We start from the raw sequence: 12501 nt of genomic DNA, 5'->3' as shown, positions 1-12501 counted from the left end.
ACTTTAGTTCCCCTAAGAAAGCCTGCTTGACCTATGTTAGTAATATAAACACAAATTTGTTACTATGGCTCTATAGAAGGCACATGGGAGTCAGTTTCTCCAGTTATCATGAAAGTATCCTCAGGACCAGTTCTTCTGGCGTCCCCACGGAGGCTCGGCTTTCTGGACCTCTCCAGAGTGATTGCTGACTCATTCCTTGGTTCAAGGCTCCATACCATGTGACCTTCTTCCCTCTACCCGCAAATCACATCAGCTTCTGTATTCTGAGTGCACATGTAGAAGGGTACTGCATTACTTGTGGGAAACTGGGTTAAAAGATTGGTTTATTTTCTTGTAAAAACATGTTTAAATCCATGAGGTTCTTTTTTTTTTTCAATATTATACAATGTGCATTTTGAAGACCCTTGCCCTATATACACAGATTTGGGGGAATAAAGAAAAACTTTCACACTTTTCCGCTGCAATGAACTTCTCTATTAGATAGCCTCATACTATATCAAGCCCAACAGAGTACTGAGGGGTAGTCTTCCTATCACAGTTTAAATTTAATCACACTTGCAAAGTCCTTTTACTTTGGTAGATTCTGTAATCTTGGTTCCCAGGATTTAGGATGTGGATTTTCAGAGGCCCCTATTCAGCTTATCACTACTTCTCAGGATAAGTTAGATTCTTGGACCCCTATATTCACATTGAAGAGGTAATGATATCAAAACAAATCAGTATCTGGTCATTTACTCTTATATTCCTAATAGTGCAGGAGGTGGCATATATTGTTTATTTGTTGAATGATAAAGGTCATTGTTATGGATGAATTATAATTACTCATCGATGAGTGGTAGAAACTAGTAAAATAACAAAAAGAGGAGTCATTTCAGAATATCTTATGTTTCTCCCAACTTGAAAGTGTAAGTATGTCTGAACAGAAGTTTAACTAGCAAAATTAACTATCTAAACTTCCATTTGCTTTTCTGGTCGTTAAAATTAAGTACTTTAGCAGAAATATAACTATATCACCTAGTTTAAATATATGATTCAAATATTTAATATTTTTGAACTTTTGAAATTGTTTACTTTTTGTTCAATTTGTTCTCATATTATTTTATTTGCAAATCAGATATAATATTGTTTACTTCCCTAAAATAGAGATAATGTTAGTAATAAGTACTTTGTAAATTGTATAGTGAATATGATGAGAAATGACAAATTTCTCCTAAATTTTAATGTGCATTCATTATGTTTAAAATAAATAATGTCAATAGATATTTTTCATTTGGATGGTTCCTCATTTGGTTACTGAACATGTGTCATTTTGGAATAAACACACTGCAGAAAACAGTCATTTCAGTACATCTGGATATATTTACAAAAATAGCTGGGCATCAACATGCTGTGGGTACATTTGCTAATGAGTAGCTGCAAGCTCTCACTATCTAAATCCCCATTTATTCAGTGAGTTATCTTGGATATAAGCTCAATCCTGCATTATACCTCATAAAGCCATTGGATATGCATAAATAAAATATACTCTCAATAGATCTTTCACATATTTCTAATCATTGTTTTCAGTGGAAAATTAAGATACTATTGATGTAAGTATAATTTGAGATGAAGTTCTCCTGTCTCCAGAAAGTCTTATTCAACAATGCACATCTGATTTTTAATACAGTTCTTGTGGTGCATTTCTGGTGGATGCGTGAGTGTCTCCTTAGAGTTTGTGTTGATGTTTTTGTATGGCCAGAGGTACTTAAACTGGATCTGAAGCTGCACTAACACTGCACAGCTCTCTGCCCAGTGACCAGGCACCTTAATCAGTGATACTTAAACTGTATGTATGTGTGTTTATGACGCAAAAAATGGGCACTTTATGATGTGATTTACACCCATTTAACTTTTCTCTACATTATGACAAGAAAACATTATCTGAATTTCTGGAATCTTATATGCTGGTGCTGCTGTTTGATTTTTGCTTTAATACTTGTTGCAGTTTAAGTTTTGAATGTATGTGATGGTAATTCACTATAAATTTATGTGTCACACGCTTAGGGAATTCATATTATGTGATAAATTGTAAAATATCAGTTTAGGTAACACACTAACATGACAGCACACTTTAATGAATAAAATCAAATTACATATCAATACACCAGCATTTTGGCTACCACACATCTGATTAGTTAGATAGGAAAAGACTAAAGCTGATTAGAGATATAACAAGTCTTTCCACAATTCTAACAAAGGAGAAAAAGTTAAATGGAACGACAATAAAGCAAAATGCCTAAAACAGAATAGGTAGATAGAAAAGTCAGTTTACAAAAAAAGATTTAAGAACTTGATAACTTATGTGATGCAGACGATGTACGGGGGAAACAATTTGGGAATCATGGTATAAGGTAACTATAGGTTCTACTCTAACAGAAGTTTAGCAAGATTTGCCACAAAAAATCATGGACAATAGAACAGATTTGGTAGCATTCGCTTTGTGTCTAATTACTAACAGACTTGAAAATGACACAATCATAGATTGTGGAAATAATATTTATTCTACACTGAGATATTTGACATAATTTTATTTTATCTTTTCTGAATTATGTTCATCTTTCCAATATTCACCATAAATTTTAATGTTAATTAATAGTGAGAACTTATCTTTTTTTTTTTTTTTTTTTTTTTTTTTTTTTATTTTTTGACAGGCAGAGTGGACAGTGAGAGAGAGAGACAGAGAGAGAAAGGTCTTCCTTTGCCGTTGGATCACCCTCCAATGGCCGCCGCTGCAGCCGGCGCACCGCGCTGATCCGATGGCAGGATCCAGGGTCCAGGTGCTTTTTCCTGGTCTCCCATGGGGTGCAGGGCCCAAGCACCTGGGCCATCCTCCACTGCACTCCCTGGCCATAGCAGAGAGCTGGCCTGGAAGAGGGGCAACCGGGACAGAATCCGGCGCCCCAACCGGGACTAGAACCCGGTGTGCCGGCGCCGCAAGGTGGAGGATTAGCCTATTGAAATAGTGAGAACTTATCAAAAGCAGAACCTAATAAAACATTCATTTTAATTCTACAAATGATATACTTGATGCATTACCCAGTAGTTATATTTTATAACATATAATAGCTCTGAATTATGATAGCATACTACATCTGAAAAAGGTATTGTCACTCCCAGAATCACGAGTATGTCTTAATGAATTAACACATTAACCGATAACATGGTAGCCATGCATGTGTGTGCATAAACAGGCATGTGTCTCTGTTTGTCTGTCTACCCATCTGTCATCTATCTAGCCCTATATGCGTATAGCAGTAGACACATTGGTTAATCAATTGACACTATTCCTAGCATACTTAAGTCCATACCTGTTAAATAATTTCATGTACATTTAATAGCTCTTTGAATTTGAGGAATGAAACATGCTTATTTACTGAAATACTCTGAATGTTCATACCCCCCCCCAAATTCTTATGTTGGGGTCTTGGCCACAATCAATCACGGGGATATTGAAGGAGATTTGTCGCGATGGTGGATCCCTCCGGACTGGGATTAATGACTTATGAGAGAGGCTGGTGGGGACTTGCTCAGCTTCTCACCACGTGGGGGAGTTGCTAGAAGCTATGTCTCTGCAGCATGTGTGAGTCCTGAGCCGTGGATCTGTTCTCACTTTCCTCTTGATCTCTGAACAACAAATCCATGGCATTTATAAACGACCAGGTCTAAGGTATTTTTTATAGGAGCCCAAAACATAAATTCAAAAACAACTAAAATTGGGATGCAAAACATTAAAAATTTTTCCCAACTACCTGTATCAACTAAAATAGAAGCACACAGATCTAAAGTTCACCAGCAAAATTCTATTAGCTTTCTTTTTTTTTATTTGTTTATGTTAAAATTTCACAATAACATGTACTATTTGTGCATTTTTAAGGGTACAGTGCAATCTGCACCACAGCATGAGCCTAATAGTTGAGTATCAGATGTCCCTACGTGAGGGATCAAACTGACATCATTATTTCCCTTTAGTGACCCCATAGCAGAAGAAAGGCAGCATCCATTTTATGTATCAAACAAATCAATTCCCATCCCTTAGCTACATTCTTATGAAATCCATTCAGCTGCAGCTAAGTGGTTGGATCCAAAGAACAACATTCCAAGTTAAATAGCCAGATACAGAAACACCATTGCCACATGTGCTCTTTCATATGTGGAAACCAAAATAAATAAATAAATAAATAAATAAATAAATAAATAAAACAAAAAGCTAACTACCTAAATAAAGACAATCAGAACACAGAATGGTAATGATCAGAGGCTTAGAGTGGTAGGAGGGATAGGAGGAGTATGACTTAAAAAATAAGAGACTCTGAGCATGGTGCATTAATTAAGATAAATATGTCACACTAATATAAGACGCTAACCTTAGGGGAAACAGGGTGTGGAATATATGGAAACTCTTTGCACTACTTCACCATTTTTGTTTTGTAAATTTAAAGCTATTATGACATCAAAAATTAAGAATGATTTTTTTTTTTTTTTTTTGGCAGGCAGAGTGGACAGAGAGAGAGAGACAGAGAGAAAGGTCTTCCTTTTGCCGTTGGTACACCCCCCAATGGCAATTGTGGCTGGTGCGCTGAGGCTGGTGCACCACACTGATCCAAAGCCAGGAGCCAGGTGCTTCTCCTGGTCTCCCATGGGGTGCAGGGCCCAAGGACCTGGGCCATCCTCCACTGCCTTCTCGGGCCACAGCAGAGAGCTGGACTGGAAGAGGAGCAACAGGGACAGAATCCAGCACACCAACTGGGACTAGAACCCGGTGTCCCTGTGCCACAGGCAGAGGATTAGCCTATTGAGCCATGGTGCAGGCCAAAAATGATTTTTTTAAATAATTAAATTTTTGTGGTTTCAAAGAGTACTCATTCAAAGTAAAAAACTTATTCCTGGAATGCATTTTGAAATGTCTAAAGGTAACATCAAATTGTTAATTTCCAAGTAGTATTTTTTAAATGCATGTTTATAGAATACAAATGATTCGATATATTGACTTTTGGGAAGCAACAACTGGTATTGTGACTTAATTATGGCTCCATTTTGAATATTTTATTTTCTTTCTGCAAATTATTTTCCAAATATGGTACAAGAAAATGAAACAATAGAAAAACAGACAATGCAGGGAGGGTAGCTTTGTAGGTAGCCTCATGCTGTAATGTAAATATTTTTATATTTATTTTATAGTTTAAAATGGAAGCATACTGAAATATTATTTTTAGCTTATGGTCTTTTTTTTTTTTTTTTTTGACAGGCAGAATTAGACAGTGAGAGAGAGAGAGAGAAAGGTCTTCCCTTTTCTGTTGGATCAACCCCAAAATGGCCACCACTGCCAGCTCACTGCACCCATTGGAAACCAGGGGCCAGGTGCCCCCTCCTGGTATCCCATGCAGGTGCAGGGCCCAAGGACTTGGGCCATCCTCCACTGCCTTCCCAGGCCACAGCAGAGAGCTGGACTGGAAGAGAGGCAACTGGGACAGAATCCGGCGCCCCGACCGGGACTAGAACTTGGGGTGCTGTCACCGCAGGCGGAGGATTAGCCTAGTGAGCCGCGGTGCTGGCCGTTTATAATCTCTTAAACATCAAAGGTGTTTCTCTTTTCTTCAGTTCTCTGAGATGTGTGAGGGACAATAGAAGAAGATTAAAATGAGTCTGATCCGGTGCCGCGGCTCACTAGGCTAATCCTCCTCCTTGCAGTGCCGGCACACTGGATTCTGTCCCGTTGGAGACCATGAGAAGACCATGGGAGACCATGAGAAGCACCTGGCTCCAGCCATCGGATCAGCGTGGTGCACCGGCCGCAACGCACCGGCCGCGCCAGCGATTGGAGGGTGAACCAACAGCAAAAGGAAGACCTTTCTCTCTGTCTCTCTCTCTCACTGTCCACTCTGCCTGTAAAAAAAAAATAAATAAAAAAAATTAAAAAAAATGAAATAAAATGAGTCTGGGAAAGTGAGTGGCTCACTGCTGGTCTACCCAATGTCCCCAACCCCCAGGAAGTCAGACAGGGACTTTCACTCTGACTTTCAGAAAGCTGTCCTGCAGTTGTCTGATAGACTCATGCATACTCCCAGCCTAATCTGTTTACTTCAGCAGGGTTCCTCATTTATTCCTGCATGAAATGAATGGCATTGAATAGATAATGACCATGAACCATACCTGGCCCTTTAATCTACATATTTCCAAGTCTCTCCCTGAAAGAGGGAGCATTAATTCATACCCAGTCTTAGTTATGTAACTCAGGTCAGACCTCCACTAACTCACACTGAATTCTCATGCACGAAGAAGCAGTGTGGTCTGGGAAGAGTTCCAACAACAATGATCTGTCAGACACATCAAAGCTGTCTCATTACGTGACAGTATGTCTGGTACAGATGATATTTTCAGATTTTGGTAAAGATCTCATGACTCTTAGATTTTATTCTTTCTGACTACGATCCCTAGAAGTTCCTAAATGTCCTTTTTTGTGAATATAGTCCTATTATATATTAACTTTATTGATATGGAATTAATTATCTGAAATAAATCTAATTTGCTAAATTAAATGAAAATTACAATAGGATTTCATATATGGCTAAATGATTTATACAGTAAAATTTTATGTAGGATCAATTACTTAGCAATTAAGTCAGTAATTGGAAAAATTTGAATTAAAACAGAAATAATGTATGTAAAATTATTTATCCCACTAATTGTTCACTGTTCACTATTTTCTTAATACCAGTCTACCCGTTTCATGGCTTAATTCCTTGCTCAGTCACTATACATATTCCTTTTTTTTTTTTTTTTTTTTTGACAGGCAGAGTGGATAGTGAGAGAGACAGAGAGAAAGGTCTTCCTTTTTTGCCATTGGTTCACCCTCCAATGGCCGCCACGGCTGGCGTGCTGTGGCCGTTGCACCGCGCTGATCCGAAGCCAGGAGCCAGGTACTTCTATGGGGTGCAGGGCCCAAGCACTTGGGCCATCCTCCACTGTACTCCCGGGCCACAGCAGAGAGCTGGCCTGGAAGAGGAGCAACCGGGAAAGAATTCGGCGCCCCAACCGGGACTAGAACCCGGTGTGCCGGTGCCACTAGATGGAGGATTAGCCTAGTGAGCTGCGTCGCCGGCCTACATATTCCCTTATAAACCTTCAACTGCTATGCTTGCCTCTTTGCTGTGTTCCCTTGGTAGGATCTGCCTCTCTCATTGCACCCCATTTGTCCCTTATAATTGAAAATGGCTAGCAACACACACACAAGTGTCATCAGTAACCTCCACTAAACACCTGATGTGGTCAGAAGTCTCCCAATATTTCTCTTATTCATTCACTTCCTCCTTTCCAATGCTTCTGCAATCCTCATACCCCGTCAAATTACCCTAATGACGACCTTGTTCTCATCTTACTGAGGCCTGTTACAGGAATCTGTTCTGCTATGTAGGTACGCACTCGCGAATTTCCTTTCTCACTATTGCTGTAGGAAATTATGGCAGTATCTGGAAATGGTATCCTTTTACATAAGAAAACATTCTGGTTTTCCAACTGAAGAACATTTTTGGCAATTTCTTCTCCTCTGCATTGTTAAGTCAATTCATTTGGATTTTGATCAACATCAAAAATTCTATCATTATTCTGAAGTCCAGCCAAATTGCTCTAATCATATTTATACAATGTTAATTCCTTATTCTTCATCTCATTTGATTCATTACCAGCATTTGGAACAATTGATCAATATCCTATTCTTGATTGATTCATTTCCTGGCAGTTGGGCTGCAATGTCCTTGGTTTCTCACTCATCATTCTCTCTAATCCTACTGAGTCCTCGTGATTGAGTTTAATATCTGCCTGACCCATACATATAGACTGCTCAGAGGCTTAATTATTTTGTGTCTTCTATTTGTATTTATTCTAACTCTCATTACTTCAGTGATTATACTTAATCTCATGACTTGCTAAACATCTCAGAATTTAAATCACTCAAACTGATTATCTGCTCTAAATGAACAACAGAAAAACACCTTTTGTCCTGATTTTTAACCATGACAAATGTTCCTAATACAATAGCTTGTAGATATTACTAATCCTTTCAATCAATTATAATGACTCAACACCCAGACATTAAAGCCAGCAGTTGGAGATGGGGAGGACAGAAAGAGGCACAGTGCAAACAATAGGTAAAAAGAAAATGGGCTTAAAGCAACCACATTATGGGTGAGGAGCTGAGACAAATAAATGCTGCAACTTAAAGCCAAAGTTGACTTCCCAACATTAGTAAAATTGAGGGAGTCGTTGAACATTGTACCATAAGACTTAGTGTTGTTGAGTTAACTTTTTGTCTTCAGGAAGACTTGGAGCTCTGGTAACAGTCCGCGGGCCAGCAAAAGAATGAAATGCCCCCTCTAGTGATCTAGAACATGCTTAGATTCAAATAATTTCAGAAAGTGTCCTGAACCGACTCATCCACAGTGCTTATCAAAAAAGATACTGGTTGATGGTTTGTACCTTGCTCCATCTGCATTTGCGTTCTTCTGCTGCACAGTGTTCTTAACCTTAACAGTACACCCTGTGGAAACACATGCGTTCTTTTAGTACCCCAACCTGTGGAATTATAGCAGTTAAAACTGAAACCAGGACACACTGAAATGAAAACTGGCTCAGTAACCACAATGCTGGCTAAGGCCTTGGAAGAAAGATGAGTAGAGAGGAGACAAGGCACGTCAGACGCCAGCATTGGGCCATTCCATCCTCAATCCAGAAGCTTCCAACATGTGACAGCTGACAGGGAAAAGCATATCATGGAAACATGAGGTCAGAGTACAGCTCCATGGATGACTAAAAAATCAGTCACAGAAGAATCCAGACAGGAATGTGTTATCTTGTTTATTAATTTATTTTTGGTTACCTCGGAAAAGAACCGAAAGGATCTAGACCCAGCATAGACATCAATACTTATGCAACACCTGCCTCATGATTTTAAATTTGTCTTCCCATCACAGCTCTATCCTCAAGATTCCTTCTTTGGATGTGATATGTTCAGTTCCACAGGTGCAAAATTGACAGCAGTCACTTATTGAAGTACCTGTGTTACTGGAGAATGGCAGGGTTCTTGTCTTCGTGCAAGAAAGAATTCAGGCTTGAGACAGAGAGTAGTGGGAGGTAAAATAGCAAGGTTTATTAGGGATGGGACATCCATAAGAATGGATGGGCACCTCTCCAGACAGGACCTGAGAGAGAGTGCACAGTTGCTCGGACTTGGGGGAGGAGCAAGGTTACATGGTTGAGTGGAGAGATTACACCTGACCAGGCCAGGTGGGCGGCTCAGCAGAGAGGCAGAGGGCTGAGCACGCAGTCCGGTTGAGGCCGGGGTTTTTAAGGAGATGGTCTTTGTCTTCACACATCTCCTCCTGAAACAAAGGATTTTATGGCTGTAAATATTAAGAAGCTCCTATCTGAGTTTTCCCTGAAGGTATCAGACAGGAGGAAGGCTAGCTGGCGCCGTCCTGAGTCTAGAGGAAGGGTGAGCAGGACCCCCTAGAGAATGGGGATCAGGAGCAGGGTGTTTGAGATGCAGATACTGGGCTGCATCTGGGAGATTGTGGAAGATTTGTCAGGCAGAAGGGGCGGGGACCCCCACCTGGCAGATTATCTGGTAGGAGGGGGCAGGGCAAGACAACTTTGAGATGCAGATGCATATGCTGGACATAGACGTCTTCTCTTTAGGCCTGTCACACACACATGAGCTCATATCTGACTTCCTACCTAACACCTGCATTTAATTTTCATGTACTTTGTGTTTTTAGTGCATTGAAAATTTATTAAAATAAAATACCAAACATGGGTTATACCCCACGTTGTAGAAAGAGGCAATGATTTTCTTTTCAAGTTCACACCTCTGTGTATTTGAATAGCTAACACCTGTCAGATATTTAAGGGAAAATAATTACAAGAACAGAAGTCAAATGAAAAATGACAAAAATAAGAGAGAGCTGGCAGACATTTGGCTTAGTGTCTAACACATCAGTTAAAACACCTTCAACCACATCAAATCTGGGCTTGCCTCCACCTTCTGACTCCAGCTTCCTGCTAGTGCAGTCCATGGGAGGAACATGTGATGGTTCCAATATTTGGATCCCTGACACCCATGTGGGAGACCAGGATTGAGTTCCTCGCTCCAAGCTTTGACCAGGCCTGGCTTCACTGTTGTGGTCTTTTAGGAGTGAACATCTGAGAGATTTCTCTCTGACAGTCTTTCTCTCTCCCTCTCTGTGGGTGTCTCTGTATGTGCTTATGCATTTCTATCTGTAATGAGTTAAACGCATTTTAAAAAGAACTTCGTATTCACACTGATCAGAAGAAATACCAGGGACCTGAAGGAGTAAAGAAAAATCATTTACAAGTCTATAATTGTTTCATAGAAGATATTCCATGTGTGAACAAATCTTTACTATGAAATGATAAGAAAAGATTGAAAATAAAGATTCAGACATCTAGAAGAAGATACATAGGGAAATGTTTAAGTCAAGCTAATTAGCATATCTACTATGTCCTTTACCTATTATTTTCATTGTGAGACATTTGAAATTTACTTTAATTGTTTTAAAATGTATCTTATTATTAACCAGAGTCACCAAGCTGTGCCACATATCTCAATGCATATTCCTCCTATCTGTACCCTTGGTCTCAAAACGCCTCACTTACTCCTTCCCTACCCAACCTAACCTCTGATAGCCTTTATTCTGTTCACATGTTATACACACTTATCGAAACATCATGTTGTATCCATAAGTGTATGCAAGTATGATTTGGCAAATGAAATAATATTTTAAAAATCTCAAAAATGAAAATTCCAGTGGGATGTTTAAATTAAAGTTGAGGCAAAATCCTAGATACTCAAATAGACAAGTGGCAAGATTATAAAAGGGAAAAATAGATATTAAATAAGGAAATTGATTCAGGAAATTCTAAGTGAATTTTTATTATACTAGAGATTTTAAAAAATACAAATTAAGAAGTAAATTCTCAAATATTTCACCAAGAATATGTCGTAGATCTTGTTTACCTGAAAATCTGCCTGGAGAAGTGGGTTGAGAGGACTCCTCACTGAGGAGAATCATCATGAAATTCAGAATCCTGGGCACGGAGATGCCACCACTGCTACGTGGAGAGGAGAAAAAACGCCTTGCAAACACAAGCTGAGAAGTCACGATGACATCTGGCTTCTCAAAGAGCAATTTCAGTTTAATGTGTGTCAGACGTAATCCATCAATATTCCTAATAATTACCATTTTTTAAATTTCTGCACTCAATACAATTAAAAATCAAGTGTGCAGATTGAAACCCTGACACTTGAGGTACTCAGAGACTGCTCCACTTATCATAATCCGTCCTTAGAGGAACATTGTCATATGTGCTCTATCAAAAGAAGATTAAAGTAAAAAGAGGAAATAATACAGTGTAAGTTACGTCAACTGGTGTTGGTCTTTGAGCCAGGGTAATTTACCAACTGGCTTGTTGCACAATGGAGTGTTTTTCAGGGCAGGACATGTTCTGTGTCTTGACCTGATAGTTACAGAGGATTCGCAGGGAGAAAATCTTCATCCAAACAGCACGATGCACACGACTGCATTTTAAGTTACATAGCAACATAGAGTAAGTAAATCAAAAACAAAAACATGATATGAAAATGACTCTAATTAAGTTGGGGGATCCACACTTTTCTTGTTGATGTGTCTTTGTCTCAGCAGAGTTGACAGGATACTTAGAATGTCGTGGGCTTTCTCTCCGTGTGTCCCCTTAGCTCCAAGGTCTTTCTCCATATGCACAGGAGTAAACATGCTGGATGACACCATTTCTCCAATAGTGCATGAAATCTTAATATTCTTCATTCAGTATGTTAATCTCAGTAAACATTATAATGAAAAAACAGTTTATTGTGTCATTATTACTCTTCTTTCTGCATCAGTATTGTGAACTCCAATTATTTTCATATATTTTTACAAATCAGTGTATGCCACTAAAGTGACAAATGGAGAAAAATACATTACTAAAAAATGTACTATTTCAAAGATAAACGTTTCTGCTCAATTAAACTATAAATTAAACACAATTCAATGGACCAACTTCCTGTAATCGTCAAACCATTCGTAAGTCATCTGGAAGAACCAAGGAATAAGAATAACCAAAGAGAAATTAAATGTCAAAGAAAACTTTGCTTTTAAATATTAAAAGCTATGAGTTAAGCATGATGGTAAGCACTATACATTTACTATAAAAACTGATGGACAAATAGAATATATAAAATTTTAATGAAATAGATTTTGCTGTGTAAGACTACTTACATTGTGAAAAGGTGATATTTCAAATGTGGAATAAATGAATCACTCAGTAAAATCTAATGTGACAAGTGGGTAATTGTCAAACTGATAACCTCATTATTATTCAAGTGGATGAGTGAATCATTTAACAAATGATACTAAAATAAGTGACTAACTG

Source organism: Oryctolagus cuniculus, chromosome 13, assembly GCF_964237555.1.
Source record: "Oryctolagus cuniculus chromosome 13, mOryCun1.1, whole genome shotgun sequence".
Classification (NCBI taxonomy): Eukaryota; Metazoa; Chordata; class Mammalia; order Lagomorpha; family Leporidae; genus Oryctolagus; species Oryctolagus cuniculus.
This window is presented reverse-complemented; position numbering follows the sequence as displayed.